Source organism: Schistocerca cancellata, chromosome 6 (genome assembly GCF_023864275.1).
Source record: "Schistocerca cancellata isolate TAMUIC-IGC-003103 chromosome 6, iqSchCanc2.1, whole genome shotgun sequence".
NCBI classification, from domain to species: Eukaryota; Metazoa; Arthropoda; class Insecta; order Orthoptera; family Acrididae; genus Schistocerca; species Schistocerca cancellata.
Genome location: NC_064631.1, coordinates 256901182 through 256926696, shown reverse-complemented (window position 1 = coordinate 256926696; position 25515 = coordinate 256901182).

Here is a 25515-nt window from a genome sequence, read left to right as displayed (position 1 = left end):
GCACCATTGAAGCTTTTGCTCTGTATAATGTGTGGGTAAATCTTTTCGTGCAGTACCACATTGGATCTCCGAGATAATGTAGAACTTGTGAACAGCTTAGAACATTGATTTGCGTTGAGTTGATGAGAGAGATTCTATTTCATTTCGTCTTCCACAGCACATGCTCAGTCCCGCAAAGCTGGACGGTTGTAACTTGACTAAAGAAAGGGGTAGGTTGATACAATGAGGCACCAAGGAATTTGCAGCTCAGAAGTAGAGGGAAGTGCTGGGAGATAAAAATTCTAGAGACAGAAGGTTGCAGCAGTTACCCAGAAAGGAAGAGGCTGGCACAGGGCAGACTAGCCTGGACAGCTGGACCAAATCACTGTTCTCGTTGAGGAGCATAACAACTTTAACGACAGTCCAGTTGCAGGGAACCATTCGATACTTGCTGCAAAAGATGCATTGTGCGTCCCTACAGTTACTGTGTGTCTGCCGCACTGGAAGACCAACTCTGGGAAGTGAAACGGTGCCCGCACGTCCGACAGAGCCCTCCACAAATTGCTGTCAGGGCCCCAAACGCTTACTGTGGCTCAAACCCACGTTCGAGTTTACTCTCGCTGATTACAGTTTGTGGCTAGCGGCCATTTCTGCGGCTCCCATTTGAAGATATGTCGCCAAAGTGGAGAATATAGAAGCTGAAGCGAGAATTTGCGTATAATCTGTCTCTGCCTCAAATGTGGTAGCCAGGCTCCCGAAATTAATTCGCTTTAATCTGGGTAGCGTGTTTTGTTCCGCAGACTGAGTGATTTTGATGGAATGCTCCGCAAATGGAGTGCATTAAGAAGTGATCGATTTATCAGTTATTCCTCTCTCATGCGCTTTCTCCCCTCGCAACGTACTTCATTTTATTTTTCGGGAAATTGAAGTGGCCAATTGCGGCAGTATAGGAACGACTGAAGTAGAGAAACTCATTTAGGAAAAAAAAATCCATGGGAACCGGGGTAAATTCAAACATACTCTTTACCCGTATGTGCATACTGCAGTAGTCAGAAGGATTTGTAATTATGAATTTTGTATTCCTCCGAATATCCAAAAGCTTCACTAATTGCTCTCATGGCGTTCTTTTTTTCAACGTCTTTAACACTGTACCCCTGGGATTATAACTTGAATATTTAATTACCTTTTGCTGTCCTGGCGCCCTTTCTGTCGAGCAATATTATGTTAATAATTTGCAAATTAAGTCCATCTACACGCAACTGAATAAAACGCATTTTCTCATGTAACACGCGATTAGCCTTCATTTCTTGAAAGGCATCAACGGTGGCCTGAAATATATGCGTACACTGCTCGACAGTTGGTAGGTAATATCTGACACTTGCTAAGAAACAACTGCCAATTGCTACAGAACACGGGAGCAATGACAGTAAAAGGAAAAGTACAGGGCGATATGGGTAAACTGCAAAGAAACCTGTACACTAACGCTCACTATGCATTCGACAGTTCGTGTTGTGTGGTGTTTGACGAAGGTTGCTGTCAAGCCAATTAGCGCGGCTTTTCGTGTGGTACGACAGCATGTCTGCAGGACATTTGAGTGCTTACAATCGTGGACGAGCAGTTTGACAGCTCGAAGATGGTCAAAGAGTCACTACGGTGCCACATTAATGGATGAGTCTGAAAGGGTCATCTCGAGCTTTGAAAAAGCTTCTGAAGGTGGAAATGCATGACGGTGGTCAAAGACGGACCACTACACCCATGTCAGATCGATAAGTAGCCCTAGTGACGAAAGGGAATGACATCTCAATCCTAGGCAGAGACCTTACAACCGGTACACGTGTCTCTGCCAGCACCTTTTCGCAGCTATTAAATCATGGTGGTTTGTATGCTCCTAGAAGCCTATTAAATGCATTCCAATTCAACTACGCCATTGTCGAGAAAGAGTACGTTGGTGTCCTTACTTGTTTTTTGGGGTCAGCAACAGTGGTCAACAGTGATGTTGTCCGACGATATCCGCTTCACTGTGGCAAGTGATTCTGGCCATCTGTTAAAGTGGAGAAAGAGGGAGACACATTATCCCACCATAGAATTTCTTGAATGTCACCGGTATGGCCTAGGTGTAATGGTGTGAGCAGAAACTATGCACAGTGGCCTAACCCCGCTGCATATCTTGGCGTGAGATACAGCACAGCGGTATTGCATGGAGATCGTTACATATCAAGTCTGTCTATGATGCGGTAGATCCCGACCTTCTGTTTATGGAGGACAATGCCCGCCGACACAGGATCACTGTGGTGTCGGACACACTGGAAAGTGAAGCGCCTTGAGAGAGTAATGGGACAAAGTCCTTCGCGGTGTCTTCAACAGTTTGGTAGCCAGCATGAATAACAAATGCAACATGTATGGTTCAAATGACTCTGAGCAATACGCCCCCAATACGTTTTATTGCTACCTTTATTCTGTACCGGCGCCCTGTGAATGTCGATATGAAAGTCTTGTAGAATTTCATACTAGTTACTGCGTACTTTTTCCGCTTCTGTCAATAACTGAATTGACTCAAGTGTGGCACTGAATGATTTTCAACTGAATTTCGTTATGAATCTTCAAGCATTGCTAAATTTGCACACTTTCATTGTAGGTCAGCAACGTTAATCCAGTATGACTGGTCTGAACGTTGATACAGACAATTTCGCGGCCGAATGCGCATAATATTTTGCTGATTCGTAACGATCTGGGGTACTTTGTCTTACTAAAGCAGTTATGTTACCTCGATAAGCTGAAATTCATTTTTATTAGTACAGTTCATACTAATTAGCGTTTCTTCTTTCATTGATATCTTATATTTAGGTGTTGTGGTCAACACACTAATTAGAATTAATATAGTCTTACTCATGATTGAAAACAGTCTGACAAATTTCGGATGGTTTTCCAATTTCACGCCTGTACATAGTATGTTGGTAGCACTTCATCGCCTTGCCAGTTATGCTGTGTAGCAGACTTTAAAGCTGTGCGTGTCAGCATAACGAAAAGGCGACGGGTCTCGCTCGTTTTGTCCACGACTGTACATTGAGGCTATAAACAGTTCTTGCACTTTATCACTTCCGTAACGAGTTATTCATTTGCATATAGACGAATGTCACGTGAAATATATTAACTGTCAGTTTCTCAACGATGTGACCTTCTTATCGGCAGCGCTACTACTAAAATAGAGTCTGACAAGTTGTTATTTTATATTGACGACACAGTATGTCGGCTGCGGTGTCTCCGAGTCTCGTCCACATAACAATCTTCCTTCATGATTATTAAACCAGGTGTTTGCCTTCATTAAAATTGTGTTCTATTCAAAATTATACCTACTTATCCTCCTGGGGAGCTGCAGGCTACTACCTCTGTTTTATTTCAGCAGACATTATTTTGTATCTCTTCATCGTCTGTGGAGATAGTACACTTACAAATTTGTAATAATGTGCCTATATTGGCTACGAGAACGCGTTCACTGTGCGGTTCACATCAGTTCGCCTGTGTTGCTACTTTCTTATTCAGCATTAACCTATTCCTGCAATACCTAAATTTATTTTGTGTTGCTAACCGTGTACTCACTTGACCTGTATTTCACTAACTTTCACAATGTCGAACCTCAACTGCACAGTTTCTCTTTTCTTCATCCGAATATCCAAACGACAGACTATTTTAATCTCAAATATTTTGCCCACGACGATACTATCAGCATCACACCATCCAGAAGAAGTGTGCATTCTCACAGAACATAATGACGGTAGTGTTCCCTAGCTTTCACCCGTCTGTAGTACCACCACAGCAACGCCATGTTACAAGACTGGATTACACAAATACTTAGAGAAATGGTGCAGTAACTACCGAAAAGGCTGCTGCTGCACCACTTCACTAACCATATATTAGTCTGGCCTCTACACTAATACGCCTCCTGTGTGCTTGTATCCACAGTCCATCTATATGAATAGTTGAAGCAGACTAGATACCCTATCGCAGCAAGGGCAGGGCCATAGTTAGCTAGGGAGTGGTTGGGATGGCGGGGGGAGGTGGCGGGGGGGGGGGGGGTGAGAGGCGAGATTCCGACTTCTACGACTATGGTGTTGCAGTTAAGAACTTTGTGCCTCCCACTACAAGTGAAACAGTGATGATTAAGACGGCGAAGACCTCAGCTAGAAAAGTACACTACTGGCTATTAATATTGCTACACCACGAAGATGACGTGCTACAGATGCGAAATTTAACCGACAGAAAGAAGATGCTGTGACATGCAAATGATTAGCTTTTCAGAGCATTCACACAAGGTTGGCGCCGGCAGCGACACCTACAGCGCGCTGACATGAGGAAAGTTTCCAACCCAATTCTCATACATAAGCAGCAGTTGACCGGCGGTGAAACGTTGTTGTGATGCCTCGTGTAAGGAGGAGAAATGCGTAACATCACGTTTCCGACTTTGATAAAAGTCGGATTGTAGCCTGTCGCGATTGTGGTTTATCGTATCGCGACATTGCTGCTCGCGTTGGTCGAGATACAATGACTGTTAGCAGAATATGGAATGGGTGGGTTCAGAAGGGTAATACGGAACGCCGTGCTGGATCCCAACGGACTCGTATCACTAGCAGTCCAGATGACAGACATCTTATCCGTATGGCTGTAACGGATCATGCAGCCACGTCTCGATCCTCGAGTCAATAGATGGGGACGTTTTCAAGACAACAACCATCTGCACGAACAGTTCGATGACGTTTACAGCAGCATGGACTATCAGCTCGAGGACCATGGCTGCGATTACCCTTGACGCTGCATCAGAGACAGGAGCGCATGCGATGGTGTACTCAACGACGAACCTGGGTGCACGAATGGCAAAATGCCATTTTTTCGGATGAAGCCAGGTTCTGTTTACAGCATCATGATGGTCGCATCCTTGTTTGGCGACATCGCGGTGAACGCACATTAGAAACGTGTATTCGTCATCGCCACACTGGCGTATCACCCAGCGTGATGGTACGGGATGCCATTGGTTACACGTCTCGGTGACCTCTTGTTCGCATTGACGACACTTTGAACAGTGGACGTTACATTTCAGATATGTCATGACCCATGGCTCCACCCTTCATTCGTTCCCTGCGAAACCCTACATTTCAGCAGGATAATGCACGACCGCATGTTGCTGGTCCTGTACGAGCCTTTCTGGATACAGAAAATGTTCGACTGATGCCCTGGCCAGCACATTCTCCAGATCTCTCACCAACTGAAAAAGTCTGGTCAATGGTGGCCGAGCAACTGGCTCGTCACAATACGCCAGTCACTACTCTTGATGAACTGTGGTATCGTGTTAAAGCTGCATGGGCAGCTGGCCCTGTACTCGCCATCCAAGCTCTGTTTGACTGAATGCCCAGCCGTATCAAGGCCGTTATTACGGCCAGAGGTGGTTGTCCTGGGTACTGATTTCTCAGGATCTATGCACCCAAATTGCGTGAAAATGTAATCACATGTCAGTTCTAGTATAATATATTTGTCCAATGAATACCCGTTTATCATCTGCATTTCTTCTTGGTGTAGCAATTTTAATGGCCAGTAGTGTACATCGTGGCAGTGGATAGCCTGAAATGAAATTTATTGGCGAGCAGGAAACTGATTATAATCTTAGTTTCTCAAATAAACCATAGTTGCCCGCATCTCGTGGTCGTGCGGTAGTGTTCTCGCTTCCCACGCCCGGGTTCCCGGGTTCGATTCCCGGCGGGGTCAGGGATTTTCTCTGCCTCGTGATGGCTGGGTGTTGTGTGCTGTCCTTAGGTTAGTTAGGTTTAAGTAGTTCTAAGTTCTAGGGGACTGATGACCATAGCTGTTAAGTCCCATAGTGCTCAGAGCCATTTGAACCATTTTTTTTCTTAGTAAGTTGTTTAAACTGAGACTACGTGGATTTACATTCGTGCTGTTTAGTGTAACACGTTGTACACCTTCTGGCCTTACTCGAGAAAACCAGGTGATAGTAGGGAAAAGGCGAAAATAAGGGGTACAAGTACATTATTAAAAATTGTATCATACAGAATCACAGCATATCTTAATTACTTTTACTCATCACATTGAAGAAGCAGTGATGAAAGAAGCAAAAAAAACTTGCGCATGGAAACAAAACTCGGAAGGTAACAAATACTGGAAGTTCGTTTCGCGGATGACTGTTTCTAATTAAGTGTCCTCAATGAAGAACGTCCAAGAAGGTTCGGCAGGTTTCTCAAAAAAATTAGAGTAAAGGCAAAGAAATTGCAGATCAGATATGTGTGGAAGATGTATCCCAATATAAAATGTTCGTAATTACAGAAATTTTGGAATTTTCAATAGAGAAAAGACGGAATTGCTTAATCTATATAGTAAAATGTTGCATAGTGAGCGAAACAAGGGAGACAAAGGTCAACCAGATCGGAGAAGAAAATATTGACCAATAAAACACATAATTTAAATATTGTTGTAATTAGTTAATACATCATTTAGATCGTTATAAATCTCCATTCGTCGGTCCGTTGGATCAAATTATCAGATCCATTGTCATCATCAGTAGTCTGTTTAATGGCGACTAATAAGGACAGCATTTATCAAATCGACGTGGTATACCAAAGACAATACAGCTGTTATTGTGATACAGCAACATATTCGGATACAAAAGTCAGATGCAAGCAGAGAAGGTATACTTTATAACCTGTTCGTAGTACATCCTTCTGTGAGACGGATCCTCTGCTGATAATAAATTTCAATTTAACGTCTGCATGACGGTGCAGTATATGATATATTAACACATACAGTTTTTTTATATAGATACTGCTGGAGGGGTCGCATGCTGCTATATTAAAGGTAGCTTAACCCACAATAACCCTTTGTTATATAATACAATTGCAGGAACTCATTTAAATTCGTAAAAACACGGACTTCATGTTTATGATCATATCTGTTTCGTATTGTCTGTTCTTTGTGGCTGAAACTCAATACATACATTATCAATATTGCCGCGATTTGTGGTGCGTACCATGTGTCGTAGAGGTGTACATCTCTAGCTGAAATCCAAACACCAACTGTTGTCTAGCAATCATCATTTCTGGAAGGTTATTAAAATATTTCGTTTTTGTAACGCTTTTCTACTCTGAAATTTTGAATTCGTACAAATACCAAAATTCTGGAATATTAGTGTTTGTAGGAATAGCTTACCCTCCGTTTAGGGGTTTACTTCTGTTCTGACTGTATATTAGTGTCAGTAATCGTTACAGATACCAGGACACATATTACGTAAATTATGTGTTTAACTAGGGTTAAATTCTTGCGAGTTTATCAGATCTGGTAAGGGAAATCCCAGATAAATAATTGCTCAAATAAATTTCTCCCATCCTGAAAATTAAAATGCTTCGATTTTAGAATATTTTTAATAATGCATAGATTAAGTCAACCTGATTTCATCGGTTCTTCAGGTCAGAAAATCCCTAAAAATAAACTACACTTGAATGATCCTTTATTGGGACATGGTCTTCAGTCATATACACGTACAAAAATCTGTAAATGTTAATTTTTTTCGTGTTTTCCTTCTCTGTTTTCTCAGGCATACAATTCTGAAGATCTGTCGTAACTATCACCGAGATCTTTGGAATGTAGCAGAAAACAACGCAATATAGAAGAACACATACATACAACGATAAAATAAAAGCGTTCCTCGAATTCTAGGGACAGTACAAAGTGAAAGGCGTTCACTTCAACATCCCGCCCACGCATTTCGGGCAGAAAAATAAAGTTAACAAATGCACAGCGCAAAAGGAAACTGGTAGGTTTCTGTAATTTGGACAGCATCACCAGTAATTGACAAAAATACCTATGTCAAGTACTGGTTATAGCACTGAACTCTCATCTTGGAGCTCTACGTTTGAAATTCACTTCCTGCTATCTGGATATAAGTTTTCTATGGTTTCTCTAAATCGATAAAGGAATCCTGCATGGTTCCTACGAAAAGGATAAAATCGATTTCCTTCTTCCTATGCGAACATTTGCTCAGTCTCTAATGTCGTCATCGACGGGATAATGAACTCTGTCTTTCTTAAGAGACCTCGCTAGCCTTAGGAGAAGCTTGGATCAATCGACCATCAGTAGGACATGTTAACAAGCCGCTACGCGCCGCAGCTGTTCATGTTAACATGTAGCCCATGTAGTGGACAATGTAAGACACAGTGGTACGTGTTAACACTTTCACAATGCCGCAGGAAAGTTGTAAACCTGTAATAGCCGGTAACTTAGAATTACAACGGTTGGGCCGTACAACACGGTGTTATTAGTTAGGCTATAAGAAGTATCGTGTCGTTCCATTTTATTCAACGCTTATGCATTACAACAGAGTAAGCACTTTTCCAGTGGTCTAGCAGCGAAGTCGACTTTCAGTCATGACACGTTGCGGACGGACTTGGCGCACAGAGCCGCACTCCGCAGGCGTGCTTGTTTACCCGTTAGTAGGCGCTCATTGCGTCGTTTTAGTGACTTACAGTACCGACCCGCGAAGGGCTTATCGTATCGGCAAGTTATAATCAAGCTAACTTTCGGTCCATTGTACACGAGACCGAAGTCCCATGAAATAGAATGATTTCTTCGAGATGCGATCCACATAAAACCGCAAGAACTAATAGGCGTCCATTTGTCTATTGTATCCAGCATAGTGTACCTCAAACTGATTGACGAATAGGCCTGTGACAGACTCCTGCAATGATCTACTAAAGGCTTCCGCTTAGGCCACGCTGACGGTAAATGTGAACGTGGTAGCAGCAGAATTTTAGAACATGTTTTTGCTTGCGTATCATGTTATTTCTGGAAATCTACTCTGTAGCAATACACATGGATTCCGGAAACAGAGATCGTGTGAGACCCAACTCGCTTTATATGTTCATGAGACCCAGAAAATATAAGATATAGGCTCCCAGGTAGATGCCATTTTTCTTGACTTCCGGAAGGCGTTCGATACAGTTCCGCACTGTCGCCTGATAGACAAAGTAAGAGCCTACGGAATATCAGACTATCTGTGTGGCTGGATTGAAGAGTTTTTAGCAAACAGAACACAGCATGTTGTTCTCAATGGAGAGACGTCTACAGACGTTGAAGTAACTTCTGGCGTGCCACAGGGGAGTGTTATGGGACCATTGCTTTTCACAATATATATAAATGACCTAGTAGATAGTGTCGGAAGTTCCATGCGACTTTTGTCGGATGATGCTGTGGTATACATAAAAGTTGCAGCATTAGAAAATTGCAGCGAAATGCAGGAAGATCTGCAGCGGATAGGCACTTGGTGCAGGGAGTGGCAACTGACCCTTAACATAGACAAATGTAATGTATTGCGAATACATAGAAAGAAGGATCCTTTATTGTATGATTATATGATAGCGGAAAAAACACTGGTAGCAGTTACCTCTGTAAAATATCTGGGAGTATGCGTGCGGAACGATTTGAAGTGAAATGATCACGTAAAATTAATTGTTGGTAAGGCGGCTGCCAGATTGAGATTCATTGGGAGAGTCCTTAGAAAATGTAGTCCATCAACAAAGGAGGTGGCTTACTATACTTGAGTATTGCTCCTCAGTGTGGGATCCGTACCAGGTCGGGTTGACGGAGGAGATAGAGAAGATCCAAAGAAGAGCACCGCGTTTCGTCACAGGGTTATTTGGTAAGCGTGATAGCGTTACGGAGATGTTTAGCAAACTCAAGTGGCAGACTCTGCAAGAGAGGCGCTCTGCATCGCGGTGTAGCTTGCTGTCCAGGTTTCGAGAGGGTGCGATTCTGGATGAGGTATCGAATATATTGCTTCCCCCTACTTATACCTCCTGAGGAGACCACGAATGTAAAATTAGAGAGATTCGAGCGCGCACGGAGGCTTTCCGGCAGTCGTTCTTTCTGCGAACCATACGCGACGGGAACAGGAAAGGGAGGTAATGACAGTGGCACGTAAAGTGCCCTCCGTCACACACCGTTGGGTGGCTTGCGGAGTATAAATGTAGATGTAGATGTAGACAATGCTGGTCTGGGGATGCGTACCATGCGTATCTTTGAATTGCCGTTCGAAGTCCCCACCAACTTCGTCGTTGACGCGCTGCGGTTGTACGGCACAGTTTTGAGCCACACTGAAGAGTACTGAAACATCTTTGAGTGGAACCCTGCACTTAATTGGGGAACACTAAGTAGGTATAGAATTTAAGAAGCATGTTCCACCGTATCTTTTCTTTGGCGACTGTCGCGCAATTGTAAAAGATGGACAACCGAGGACCTGCTCCGGGTGCGGCCAGGAGGGCGATGTCCGATCTGAGTGTCTGCAGCGACGCCGTGTCCAGGTGCCACACACAGCCATCAATGATGACCTCCCTCCGTACAACGTATGCGGGGCGACACGACATGATGTGATGGATGATCAAAACCTGACACCACCTCATACCACTACGAGTTCCGTTGGAGGCTCTGCACCCAGGATGAAGATGACGCCACCGCCGCCGAATACCGCGAAAGTTCTTAAAACCTCTGCACATCGTAGCGTCGAGGATCGGCAGCCGTCACTGAAGGGATCGGAAACAGGGATTCTCGATGACCGTGCCGGGCTCCCACTTCCAGTGGATGTTGAGTCGCAGACCCACAAACATAAGTCAACCAGAGGATATGAGGACACACAAGGGTAAGCTGAAAAATGGGGCGGGCATGAGATGTTGGAGAAAGACAACAACACTGTCCCAACATCTACAGTTGCAACGGATACCAGCAGCCTCATTCACCAGCAGGAGACGGGCGGTACTGAAACTCGTCCTCTCCTGGTGATCCTGGAAACGAGGCGCATCTGGTACACACCAGAAACAGGGGCTCCTGTGAAAGTTGCCAGCCACCAATTATCTCCCAATTCTCTTTTGGCGATTGGGTGGACGATATGGGGCGGATGAAGCACAGCACGCATCGACAGTTTCTCTGATGCCCATGGCCAGCCTTGAGTCCGGAGGGCCCTCCCTGTCAGGGGACCATACGGCACAGTAATGCACGTCGTGCAGCTAGGCAGGTGCGTGTTGTCTGACCCCACCATGGGTTTGCGCCCATACATTGCCTCCACTACTTGTGGTGTCTCAGTCCTACCACGTGGGAACAGCCAATGTCAATGGTATCTACTTTACCGTCAAGACTCACACATTACACGACAAGAGCAGCAGATCTCCAGGCTATCCGTCCAGAACTGCGGTTAGAGCCTTACGGCCACACCACTTACAACCTACCGTCTGTGACGACACACGAGGGATGGCCATCCTTCTCCGAGATGACGACAGATGAGACGTACTTGCCCAACGCGCAAGATATAGCTCCAGTACGTGGCGCGGTCCACCTTGTTAATGTCCACATGCCCTCCGGTACTTCACACCGCGTGACAGGCACTTCTTGTATTGAAGAGGAAGCCCAACATTTTCATGGAAGCACGGACTATTAGATAACGATTTTAACAGTGTCCTGCAGCCCGAGAAGTAGGTAACATATTACATCCCATGCCCAACTCTACATACACCAGTGAGTGACCTAGCACCCTTACACCGCGGGAACCAGCACGGATATAGGCACTTTACCAACCGCTCTGTCATTCTACTGGACCGGATATACGTCTCGCGCTACCTTCACACAACGACCAGGGACGCAAAAATCTGGCCGGCGGCCTTCATGGATCATCCCGCATGTATCTGTACTGTCACCCTAGCCGATCAACTTACCACAGGCGACAGAAACTCATGGAAACACTTCGCGAGGAAGCATGTCGGCAAGCAATTGCTGAAACGTGGCGCTGTTGTCTCAGGCGCCTGCCCACGTGTGCTTCCACGCTCCTGCGGTGGCTGGGAAGTGTCAAACCTGCCCTCAGGAAGACCCTGATGGCCTACGGACGTGACAGATTGAGCTGGCAAAGGAAGACATTAGGATTTTACGGTACGGCTTTACGTGAGCTGCCGCTGCAACAGCGGTCAGCCGAAAGTCACTTGGCCGTACAATGCAACAAAGCCTGTCTGCTCCACATCAAGACAGAGCAGCGAGAAGGGTCCGCGTGACGACATTCCCACCTAAATGGCGTCAGCCTATCACATTGTGCGCGACAGGTGCCACAGCAAACGTCAGCGCATCATGGCAATAAACACAGAGGTGGGCGGACGCACCGTGACTAAACGGACATAACGTTCGCGTTCGCCCATAATTGTGCGTAGAAATCCCACGGAACGTGCGTGATTATGAGAAGACGCTGCACGATTTCCCGGCCCCAGACACGTGGTACTCGATGATATCCTGCTGTTGCCCATCACATCGTTCTTGGCACAGAAGCACCAAAGAAATCGTGAAGGTCGGAAGGTTTAATCCAGGAATTTTACAGTACATTTTACGACATTACTAGCGACAAGTGGCTCAAGATGTTTCAAGAACTGATCCGCACTAAATTCATTGACCCAACGGAATGCACGGAAGACAATCTGATCCCCGTACTGAAACCGAATGGTTGTTGTAGGTGGCAGGACTTTCACCCACTCACGCTTCTCAACACCGACTAAAAGATATTCGCACCAATCCACCACGCGCGTGTCCAGACCGCTATTAGAAAAGCAATCCACACCCATCAGGTCTAAAAATCTAAAATCATAGCTCATGGGAAATACCCCACACACTAGGAAGTAATAATACACACATCAAAAAAAGTTTTGTATCACGCTGGTTCCCAGAACTCCTGAAAGTAGACGTTGACTGTGGGTATTGTATCACCGACACAGTCTCTTTGACTATTCAGAGATGTCACTAAAACCGCCCAAAGATATAACCAAGCATGCATGAGCAGCACCTATTATACGGAGGCGGTCCGACAGCCGATTAGTTCCAGTCATTCCATGAGGAAGCAGGTACACAGTTCGTGTTCAACCATGCCTAGATGGTCAATACCCCGGTTCGAACGCGTCCGCATTGATACTTTGTGCCAGGAAGGGCTCGCAACAAGGGAAGTGTCCAGGGGGCTCAGAGTGAAACAAAGTGATGTTCAGACATGGAGGGGATAAAGAGAGACAGGAACTGTGGATGACATCCTCGCTCAGGTCGCCCAAGCGCCACTACTGCAGTGGATGACCGCTACCTACAGATTATGGCTCGGACGAACTCTGACAGCAACGCCACCATGTTGAATAATACTTTTAGTGCAGCTACAGGACGTCATGTGACTATTCAAACTGTGCGCAATAGGCTGCATGGAGCGCTTTCACTCCCGATGTCCATGGCGAGGTCCATCTTTGCAACCATGACCCTATGCAGCGCGGTACGGATGGACCCAACAACATGCCGAATAGACCGCTCAGGATTGGCATCACGTCCTCTTCACCAATGAGTGTCGCATATGCCTTCAACCAGACAATCTTCGATTGACGTGTATTGTGGCAACCCGCTCAGGCTGAACGCTGTAGATCCACTTTCCAGAGAGTGCAGCAAGGTGGAGGTTCCCTGCTGTTTTGTGGTGGCATTATGTGTGGCTGACGTACGCCGCTGGTGGTCATGGAAGGCGCCGTAACGGCTGTACGGTACGTGGATGCAATCCTCCGACCAACAGTGCAACCATATCGGCAGCATAATGGCGAGACATTCATTTTCATGGACGACAATTTGCGTCCCCATCTTGCACATCTTGTGAATGACTTCGTTCAGGATAACGACATCGCTCGATTAGAGTGGCCAGCATGTTCTCCAGACAGGAAACCTATCGAACATGCCTCGGATAGATTGAGAAGGTCTGTTTATGGATGACGTGACCAATCAACCACTCTGAGGGATCGACGTCGAATCGTCGTTGAAGAGTGGGACAATATGGACCAACAGCGCCTTGATGAACTTCTGAATAGTATACCACGCCGAATACAGGCATGCATCAATGGGAGAGGACGTGCTACTGAGCAACAGAGGTATCGGTGTATACAGCAATCTGGACCACCACCTCTGAAGGTCCCGCTGTCTGGTGGTACAACATGCAATGTGTGGCTTTCATGAGCAATAAAAAGGGCGGAAATGATGTTTATATCTTTATTCCAATTTTCTGTACAGGTTCCGGAACTATCGGAACCGAGGTGATGCAAAGCTTTTTTTTTATGTGTGTAGATAGGACACCACTTGAGCAAATTTCCAGCTTTAATTTGTTAGGATGCGAGATAAGCCACGTCATGGGTAAGGACACAGAAAATAAGATTATCAAATATCATTGAATATGCGGAATGACAAACAGAACACTACAGAGAAATACGGAGGGAAACAAAATTACAATTTTATAAAACCAAGATTACATCTACTTATGGAAGTGAGTCATGGATCCCTAAAAAATGCGATAAAAGCAAAATATAAGTAACAGAAATAAGATTTCTTAGAGAAGTGAATGATGTTACCAGGAAAGACCGTATAAGAAATGAAAATATTAAGAAAGAACTAGATGTTTACAATATTAATGACAAGATTGAACAAAATAAAACATTATGGAAACATGACCTGCAAAGAATGAGTGCACAGAGAGAATCCCACGTCTGGCTATTCTGTACTAACCAAGGGGAAGAAGGAACAAAGGAAGACCCGGAATGAGGTCCGCCCCTTCTATCCATAGCAGTCAGCCGCGATAACGGCCAGCTGCGGACTTGGGGAGGTTAATAACATTTAAAGAAAAATAAATCATATGAATTGTGATTAACGCTTGAGTGAGGTAGATGTCTGGAGAATAATTATTATATCGAATTACAGACATTTTATTTTAGGTCCTCAGTCTTTTGACTCGTTTGATGTGGCCTGCCACAAATTCCCGGAAATTCCTCTCCTGTTTCAACCTCTTCATCTCAGAGTAGTACTTGCACCCAACACACGTCCACGATTATTTGTTGGATGTATTACACTCTTTGTCTTCGGTTACAGTTTTTGCTCTGTACTGCTTCTTCAAGTACCATGCTAATTATTCCTTGATGTCTTAATACATGTCCTATCATTATATCATTTCTTCTTGCCAATGTTTGTCATATGATCTTCCCTTCGTCAGTTTGTGGAGAACCACATTTATAATCTTATCATTCCACCTAATTTTCAACATCCTTCTATTCCACCACATCTCAAATTCTGTGATTATCTCTTTTTGCAGTTTTTTCACAAACACTAGTGCAACTACACATTCTCAGAAACGTCTTTCCCATATTGAGGCCGATGTTTGATACTAGTAGAATTCTTGTGCCCGCCTTGCTTCGCCCATCATATACTATTTTGCTCCAGGGCAGCAGAATTCCTTCAGTTAGTCTAATTCGTGGGTCCCAATTTGTATGCTAAGTTTTCCCAATTCTGCAGTTACTCATTATTTTCGTCTTTCCTCGGCTCGCTCTCTATCCATATTCTGCACTCATTAGATCGTTACACTCAACAGCTCCTATAATTCTTCTTCACTGTCATCGAGAAAAGTAATGCCACCTGTCGTTATTGTTGATAACATTCCACCCTGAATTTTACACCCCTTCCCGTAATTTACTTCGATTTCGGTAACTGTTTCTTTGATATATGGAATGAACAATTGGAACTATAGCTTACGTCTCCTTCTTATACGCGTTCTAATGGGAATACTTCATCCTTAGTCTTCACTCTTACTTTCTTGTAAATATTGTATATTGCCTATCTTTCTACATATTATTCCAATTTTTCTGAGAATTACAAACATTTTGCACCACTTAACATCATTGAACGCTTACAGCTCAGCAAATTCCATGAACGTTGTGATAGAAATTTTGTAATACTGCCACTTTCTATTCTGGGTAGACGATTTACTATGATTAACTATTTTTTGTTTCAAAACTAATTTATTTTCTATTCTAACCATTTATTGACAAATTTATTTAATGCAGATATAATTAATGTACGATAGTACTTTGTTATGAAAAAGTGTTGCGTGTAAAATTGTGAAAGTTACTGGAGTGAAATCGTGGAGCCATCTTTCGCGCTATGGACTGTGTCGGTGAAAGGAGCATTAAGCGAGGTGTATAACTATGCCGCTCAATGTAAAGTAAACTTTGAGACAGAACGTAGCAAGTTTTGAATTGTCGGCGTTTCAGTGTTTAATACGTAGCAGAGCAATAGAACTGTTTGGACTTCGGTGAACGCTACATGGAGCATTCGGTTAAGTGTTGTACACGAAGAAGGTGGATGGACTGAAGGGAGGCCAGACCAGGGAAACGAGAACAGAGGAGTAGACGAAGCATTTTCCTGGTGAAGATTCGCGATTAACACAAAGATAATCAGAAAAACTTTAATGGCGGATAGTATGTATGTGATTTTCTAGAAACTCGTAGTTGATGGACACTGCAGCAAGGTGGATGACTTGGAGGACTGTAAAGAGAGTGTGAACTTAAAATACTGACAGGGAAGAAACATCGTGTGTACTGACTGTGGACTGTGAATGAGGGATAACGTCGACAAGTTTTTAACATGGCTGCGTGATCAGCGACCGTTTCCAAAGTAAAATTAACAGCAATCACAGCCCTCGGTCGAAAAAAAGGAGTCTTTTGACCCAGATCTCAGCACTGCTATGAGTGCCTTCATCAGAAACAAAACTCTCAGATTCACTTATAACACAATTACAAAATTACACGAAGCAACAATTTTTTACGCGTAAGTACTAGGCAGGAGTACCAACCAGAAACAATAGTTACATGTCACTATGAAACCAAAAATCAAGCGATAAAGCTTTAGTCACAAAATTTGTAAAACAAAATACATAAAAGGCAAGCCACTATGGGCTGCTCACATGCGTCGAGCTACGGGAACATCAGACTGAGGCGCCCGCAAAGGCAATTGCAGGCAGCTGAAAATAACGCCAAGAGTGCCACCTAGTAGCCGCAAATGCAAACAGGCTGCTTAACATTCAAAATGTAGACAGACAAATGTTATTTTGTACTGAAATAAAAGACAATTTTATCTTACAGCAGCAGACACGGTAACAAATTGTCTACATAAGAGCTTATAAATACAGCTTAAAGGCTGAAAACATCATTTTAGAAATACAAAGCGAGCTGAATAACAAGGTGAGAAGAAAAGAATGATATAACGTGAAGTGTAGTTAATATAAAATTTTAAGAAACAAAACAAAAATGGTGAGTCGACTTAGATAGAAAAATATTTCGCTATCTGCACGTGGGAACAAGAAATCAAACATCAAGTACCTAACGGCTTTATACCACCGAAGAACCTTTTGTAACGTAATTGTAGCTGCTAATTAAGAACGAGACCATCATTACGAGACAGATGTTTAAAAAATCTTAATTCTTCGAGAACATCTAATCTACGGCTTTTCTCCTCAGTGTGCAAAATGTTAATATTGTGAACAGCTTTGGGTGCGTGACCTGTAATCAGAAGGTGGTCGGCATAGACGAATTCTGAGTGTTAGTGCCATGTTTTCTTAAAAGATGTTCATTGTATCTGACTTCAAAGGCACCTCCTGTTTGTCCTATGTAGTAAGAAGAGCAAGTGTCGCTAAAAATCTTATAGACACCAGAGTTTTTCAAAGGGGATCAGGTTGATTTTAAATTGTGAATAAAATTTTTCGAACTTATTATTGGTTCAAAAGGCAACATTAACAGTTATATTTATTACGAAGAAGGCGTCGAATCTGACGGGAGATGGGCCCAAGAAAGGTATAGAAGAGAACTACTACTTTTTTTCTTTTTAAGGATGTCGTCAACTACGATAGATTCGCACTCGTTATTAACTTCTATAGTTTTGATCAAATTAATTTCTTCCAAGAATTTATTTTCGAGAGTGGAATAAAAGTAGGTCTATGAATAGTAGAGTGAAAGACAGCGTTTTTATGAGGTTGAGGGTACATGAGGAGCAGGTACGATCTGAACGATACATTTTTCTTTGCGAAAAACATTAAAGCAGATTTTATTTTCTTCTACTGTTAACGTCATGTCAAGAAACTTCAGCTGGCGGGCCTCGTTTTCGAGTTCATCGGTGAAGGATATTTTCTCGTGAAGTTCATTAAACAGATCATCAACAGGTCCTTTGTAAACGACTGAAATATCATCGACATGTCTGAAATAGAACAGAATGCCCAGTGCTATAGCTGAGAAACTGTTGAAGATCTTTTCTTCCAGAAAGTTAAAGAAAATGTCAGCAAGGATACCAGCCAACGGATTTCCCATAACGAGACCATCGGATTTCTCATACAATTGTTCATTAAATTCAAAGTAGTAGTATTTAATTACGACTGTGATTAGATTCATAAAGTCAGTGATTTGTCATATGAAAGTTCTTTTTTGAAATGGCGTAAATTCTTTTACGATCCTAAGCGTTTCTTGCACGGGGACGTTTGTATAATGATTTTTGATGTCTAGTGAAAACAGCTTGGTATCTGGGCTACAATCTAAATCTCTTATGTTATGAACTAAAGCGTTACTATTGGGGATGGAATAATTGTGGAAGTCGAAAGATTTATTCAGAGTTTCATGCAGAAATTTGGCTAAATCATGTAAGCGCTCTTCGTACTATTAGAAATCAAGCGTATCGGATGGTTAGGCTTGTGAACTTTGAATTGGTAACGTAAAGAAACATGCACCCTCAATCTCATAAAAACGCTTTCTTTCCCTCTGCTATTCACAGAGCTACTTCTATTCCACTATCTAAAGAAAAATTCTTGGAAGAAATTAATTTGATCAAAAATAGAGCAGTTAACAATAAATACGAACCTGCCGTAGTTAACAACATCCTTAACAAGAAAATGTTAAGAGTTACTACACTCGGTACCTCTATTATTGAGTCCAACCAAAAGAAGAAGTCCTTTTCTATTCCTTTCTTGGCACCCATCGCCTATCAGATTCAACGCCTTCTTTTTAATAAATACAACTGTAATGTCACCTTTTCAACCGAAAATATTATGGAAAAAGAATTTTATTGACAACTTAAAATCGACCTGTTCCCCTTAAAATCTTTGGTGTGTGTAAGATTTTTTGCGACACTTGCTCTTCTTACTACACAGGACAAGCAGGACGTGCCTTTATAGTAAGATACAATGAACATCCTTTAGAACAATATGGCACTAGCACCCAGAATTCGTCTTTTGCCGACCACCTTCTGATTACAGGTCACGCACCCAAAGCTGTTCACAATATTAACATTTTGCACACTCGGGAGAAAGGCCGTAGATTAGATGTTCTCGAAGAATTAAAAATTTTTAAACATCTGTCTCGTAATGATGGTCTCGTTCTTAATTAGCAGCTACAATTACGTTACAAAAGGTTCTTCGGTGGTATAAGGCCGTTAGGTACTTGATGTTTTATTTCGTGTTCCCACGTGCAGCTAGCGAAATATTTTTCTATCTAAGTCGACTCACCATTTTTGTTTCGTTTTTTAAAAGTTTACATTAACTTCATTTCATGTTAAACTATTCTTTCCTTCTCGCTGTGTTATTCAGCTCAATTTGTGTATCTAAAATGATGTTTTCAGCCTTTAAACTGTATTTACAAGCTCTTATGTAGACAATTAGATACCATGTATGACGCTGTCAGATAATTGTCTTTTATTTCATGTACAAAATAATGTTCGTCGTTACATTCGTCTGTATACATTTTGAATGTTAAGTAGCATGTTTGTATCTGAGGTTACTAGATGGCACTCTTGGTGTAATGTTCACCTGCCCGCAATCACTTACGCGGGCGCCTCAATCTGATGCTACCGTAGCTCGACGCATGTGAGCAGACCATAGTGGCTGTCCTTTTACGTATTTTGATTTTCAAATTTTGTGACTAAAGCTGTATCGAATGATTTTTAGTTTAATACGTGATATGTAAGTACTGTTCCTTGTTTGTACTCCTGGCTAGTACTTACGCTTAATTTTTTTTTTCCTTCCTATAAAGCCGGCCGTGGTGGCCTAGCGGTTCTAGTCGCTTCAGTCTGGAACCGCGCGACCGCTACGGACGCAGTTTCGAATCCTGCCTCGGGCATGGGTGTGTGTGATGTCCCTAGGTTAGGTTTAAGTTCAAATGGTTCAAATGGCTCTGAGCACTATGGGACTTAACTGATGAGGTCATAAGTCCCCTAGAACTTAGAACTACTTAAACCTAACTAACCTAAGGACATCACACACATCCATGCCCAAGGAAGGATTCGAACCTGCGACCGTAGCGGTTGCGCGGTTCCAGAAGGTAGCGCCTAGAACCGTTCGGCCAACCCGGCTGGCTTGGGTTTAAGTAGTTCTAAGTTCTAGGGGACTGATGACCTCAGATGTTAAGTTCCATAGTGCTCAGAGCCATTTGAACCATTTGAACCCTCCTGCAATTTTGTATTTTCGTTATAGGCGAATCTGAGAGTTTTATTTCGGATGAAGGCACTCATAGCAGTTCCGAAACCTGGGCCGAAAGACTCCTTTTTTTTTGCGACCGAGGGCTGACATTGCTGATAATTTTATAACTTCGACATTCAAGGTGATCAGCTAAATTAGAGTTACCGAATAACTAAGGGCTTACAAGAGTTCAGTGAGGTGAAAGTTTTTGACAAATGCGCTCAAAAGCGAACCAACAACTGCAGTCTTGAGTGCATGTTGTCGCTACAGTTCTATGTTCTGCTATAGCTGCAAGCTATCCAGCAGTACCTTTTCTTGTGTGGTTCAAAACTACTATTTACGTCTGATGATTTTGAGCTTTGATACCAAGTACGATTGAAGCGAGCTGTCATTTCTTGTCCTTCTGATGTCAATTTATACATTTTGTGCATTTAGAGAAGTACCATAATGGCCATTGCGTATGAATGCACTGGTGGAAATGTATATTAACTTTTACAACGAAGGCTATGGTTTGAGAATTAACAATGTAGTACAAAACTAGTCACCACAAATAAAAATTTTGAAAGAAACTTTCACAGGAAACGGAAAATATAAAACTTATAATGATTTTCTTACTCAAAAAATATGTACAATGTTTTTCAGATCAATCTGATGTGATCACAGTGATCTAAACCGGTTACTGAATTTGTAACGCTACTGCCATCTCGAGCGTACGTTAGCTCTTTAAAGCCTGTACTGTAATAAGTTCACGGGCTTCACCTTATAAACAAGGATTTTAATACATAAGTTGACCGCGTGTACCTAATTGAAAGCAATTCGGCTTATATCCAGTCAGTAACTACAATGATGCGTCAAGCAAATGTAAAGTATAATTCTGCATTCGCACGGACAAGAAGTACGCACAGCAGAGGTTACCAATGATTAATAATACGGTCGCCAGCCTAATTAGGCATTGAGTGAGTTTTTCCTTGTACAAGTGGGTGCATGTACAAGCATAATAACACGTAGTAATGTTGCGTTTTATGGCAATGTTTGAAACCGGAAAAATCCACTGAACTAAAGTTTTCTCCTTTTGTACTAATTTGGATGAGCTATAAATACACAACACCACACTGCAATGATTACTACAAACTGCATTTTGTATATTGATCAGACTGAAATCGGGCATAGATTACCCTAGAATTAGCAATCTTGAAAGTACACATACAATGTCACTATTAAGGATGGATAAACACTAATACACTTAAGTTTAATATGGAACTTAACTTTGCTGGTCAAATCTGATCAGCACACTTCAAGGTTTGAAAGAATGGACAAGAGAAGGGGGGGCCCTGAAACTGTTATGGTCGTTATACTGCAACTATTAAGTACTGAAGGTAAATTAACACTCAGAATTATTAACCTATGGATTACTACTCTTTTGTCTCACTTCTGGATTATTTAACTATCATTCTTTCTGTCTCAAATTAATTAAGTGTCATTGCTAGCTCAATTCAAAAAATTATCTTCCAATTTAATCAAACTGTTGTTCTTTACTAACATTTGCATTAACACACAGAACTTTAAACTTCTTTATAGCGTAGATTTGTCTGCTGATAATTCTCATTAACACTAACTTTAAACTTTCAGTTCGGGATACTCGGGTTGCACAATATGTGGTAAGGACCCTGTCTAGGTCAGTGATAAGGATGATTAATTGTTAGGGCAATTCTGGTAAAAGTCAGAATTATTATTGAACAGTTAGAAACATTTTCGACACTGGTCCACACAGATACAATTCTAAAGATGAATTAAATGTTTGACCTGTGCAAGTCGGTGCGGCGGATGGCGGGCAGCGAGATAGCGAGAAGCACAGCACACATACAAGCATGGCTAAGGCTCTCACTGCATCGGCACTTTCCTTCTTCTTAGTGTCGTAATCTTTCCAATTTTGTGCCTAAGAATATAGCCACGCCATGTAGTCGTCGGGATCGGCACATCCGAGGCTCAATGGAATCTACTTTTCCTGGATAGCCTCCTCGATACGGTACGTGTTCCTCTGACCGATGCCCAACTCCGACTGTTATACTGAGCCCGTTGTGGCGAACCGCGCCAGTGTGCGTTTTCCCGCGCTCGCCTGCCTCCACCTTTTCCCGCTCACCTACAGGTAGGATATTCACCACAGGTTTTCTACTACACATATATTAATACCTTTCCTACGTATGGACCAAGCGTATAAATACAATTTTCACATCTTACATTAGTTTTAACATTAAATACACTTCCCTTTGATTACCACATTACTTGAAATCTAACATAATAATAATATTCATTTCAAAAGTTACTTATAGTTTCTTTAACATAACGATACGAAAAGAAAAAGAAATTCAAAACATTGCTTACATTAATCTCTCGAAATTCAGAAAGAAAAAAATTTATAATATGTACAGTTGTTGTTGTTACACATGCCCCTGTTTCCAAAAAATTTTCTTAAGTCTAAATTTTATGGGAACACTAAATCTTACAATTATACAGTGGTTCTGAATCTTTACTTAAATGTCCAAAAAGATTTACACTACATATTTCCTTTTCTCACTGTATATAGGTTTACACTTTTTTAACATATCAAGAATAATTACTTGTCATTTACTCAAGTGCCTTTTGCACAGTCCAACTTCCCATCGTAACATTATTAAAATAGTAATTTAATCATTTTTTCTAAATTTCTCAAAGAAATAATTTCAGATTATAGAATACAAACATTTAACTACAAAAACAAATGCATATTTCGTATATACTATAAGATAATTTGTTGCTGCTTGCTTTGAATAGCAGTCCATTTCCTTACTTACTAAACAAAACACACACATATTCAGAAAATTAACTACACATATTTGCTGCCTATTATGCGGATTTGGGCAGTCCTTTTCACTTCATATTATCACATCCCCTGGATTACATTTACAATTTTCCATCGACTATTTATCTGCCCTCATTGGTATTTGGCAGTCCTTCATATTATGGTTCATACACTGCCCATTTCCATTTTTGACAGTCCCATCTTTTATCTGGCTGATAGCATTTATCCTTTCTTTTCAGTCCTTTTCTCCATACATTTTTACAGTTACAGTACAATTGGTAATCTGAAACTCACATAACTACATTAGCACACTTTCAAGGGTATACAGACATTTACAAAGATTAGTTACCTTTAGAATAACTTGGGTTCAGCATAAGATACAGCACAATTACTCGTTCCTAGGAACATACAGTTTCAGGTCCACAATATTTCTTACACCTAAAGGTCTTTTGGATTTTGGGTAGATCAGGTAGTAAGCATTATCGTGTGGAATATTCTGTATTATATATGGTCCATTATAAAAATATTTAAATTTTGAAATTTCATGGTTTAGTTCACTAGATTTTTCGTGGGTTTTTAAAAGAACATAATCTCCAATTTTAAATTTTGAAACTTTTAGATTTTTATTGTGTCTTTTAGATCTAGATTCAGCTTTTTGCTTTGCCCTTTTTATCACCAATTCTTTCTTTTGATCCAATCCCAAACTTGTACAAGGTGGAAACTCTAGTTTTTCTTCAATTAACCTTTTACTACTTCTGCCTAACAAAATTTCTTCCGGTGGGAATCCTGTAGTTTCATGATGTAATGTGTTCATGACATTCTCAAAATCCGATATAAATCTGCCCCAGGCTCTATGATTGTGACTGCAGTATGTTCTACACAACCTCCCGACTTCTCGCATGTACCTTTCAACTGGGTTGCTTGCAGGATGGTAGGCTGCAATATATTTAACCTCCACACCATTTTTCTCCATTCCTTCTTTCCAAATTTTGGATATGAATTGGGGTCCATTGTCAGATATTACTGCCTTGGGTTTCCCGATGGTCCTGAAGTATTCGACCATCCTACTAAATACAGCTTTTGCTGTTGCTTTTTTCAAGGGGTATAATTTCACAAATTTTGAAAATACTTCCAAAATCACCAAAATATATGCACAATTTCCCGAAGTTTTTGGGAGGGGACCATATAAATCTACCGATAATAAGTCTAGGGTGTCTTCAGGCAATGTACTTTGCATTGGTCCCCTACTAGTTCTGTTCGGTACTTTGGTCTTTTGACAGACATCACATGACTTAATCCGTTCCTTTACCTTCTTACTTATACTACCAGTAATCTCTATTACATTATTCAATTTATCCAAACATTTCTTCAGCCCACTATGCCCCAATGCTAAATGAAAATAATCTATGACATCAGTATCAAACTGGTTTGGCCTCCATTCCTCAGTAACTAAATCTTTCCTCCTATATAAAATGCCTTTATAAATTTTGTAATATTTCTTAATTTGAGGATACTGCACACTGTCAAAATTTACCTTCACTGATTTCCAGGTTGAATCCTCATTCTGATGGTATCTCATATTTTTACATATCTGCTCAATTTTCCTTTTTCCTGAAACTTCTTTCATATACCTTATCTGAAAAGTACCCTCTTCACCATTTTCATTGGGCGCTTCACTCATACCATTAGGCAGTCGAGATAATGCATCAGCCACATAATTCTCAGTACCCTTAACATAGCAAATATCGTAATCAAATTGTTGCAGGTACAAAGCCCAACGATTTAGCCTACCATTAAGTAAACGGCAATCTTTAAGAAAAGTCAAAGCTTTGTGGTCGGTATTTATAATGAGCTTATGGCCCCACAGATAATTTCTAAATTTCTTTAGCCCCCATATAATGGCTAAAGCTTCCTTTTCCGAAATAGTGTAGTTTCTCTCGTATTTTGTTAGGGTTCTACTTGCAAATGCGATAGTCCGGTGTTCGATTTCTTTGCCCTCACAGATTTCTTGGAAAACTTCTACGCCAATTCCATAAGCACTGCTGTCAGTACTCATATGGAAAGGTTTTGACAGTATGGGGTGATGCAAAATATTGTCATTCAAAAGTTCCCCTTTTAAGTTTTCAAAATCTCTTATGCCCCCTTCAGTCCACACAAAAGCACTATTTTTCTTAAGTAGATTATTCAAATTAGGACTATTAAAAACTTGCCCCTTGACGAATTTTCTATAGAACCCACATAAACTTAAAAAGTCCATCAACTGTTTTCTATTTCTAGGAGCTGGACACCCTGCTATTGCATTTAACTTTTCCGGATCCTTGCCAATAGTGTTCGTAGTAATAATGTGCCC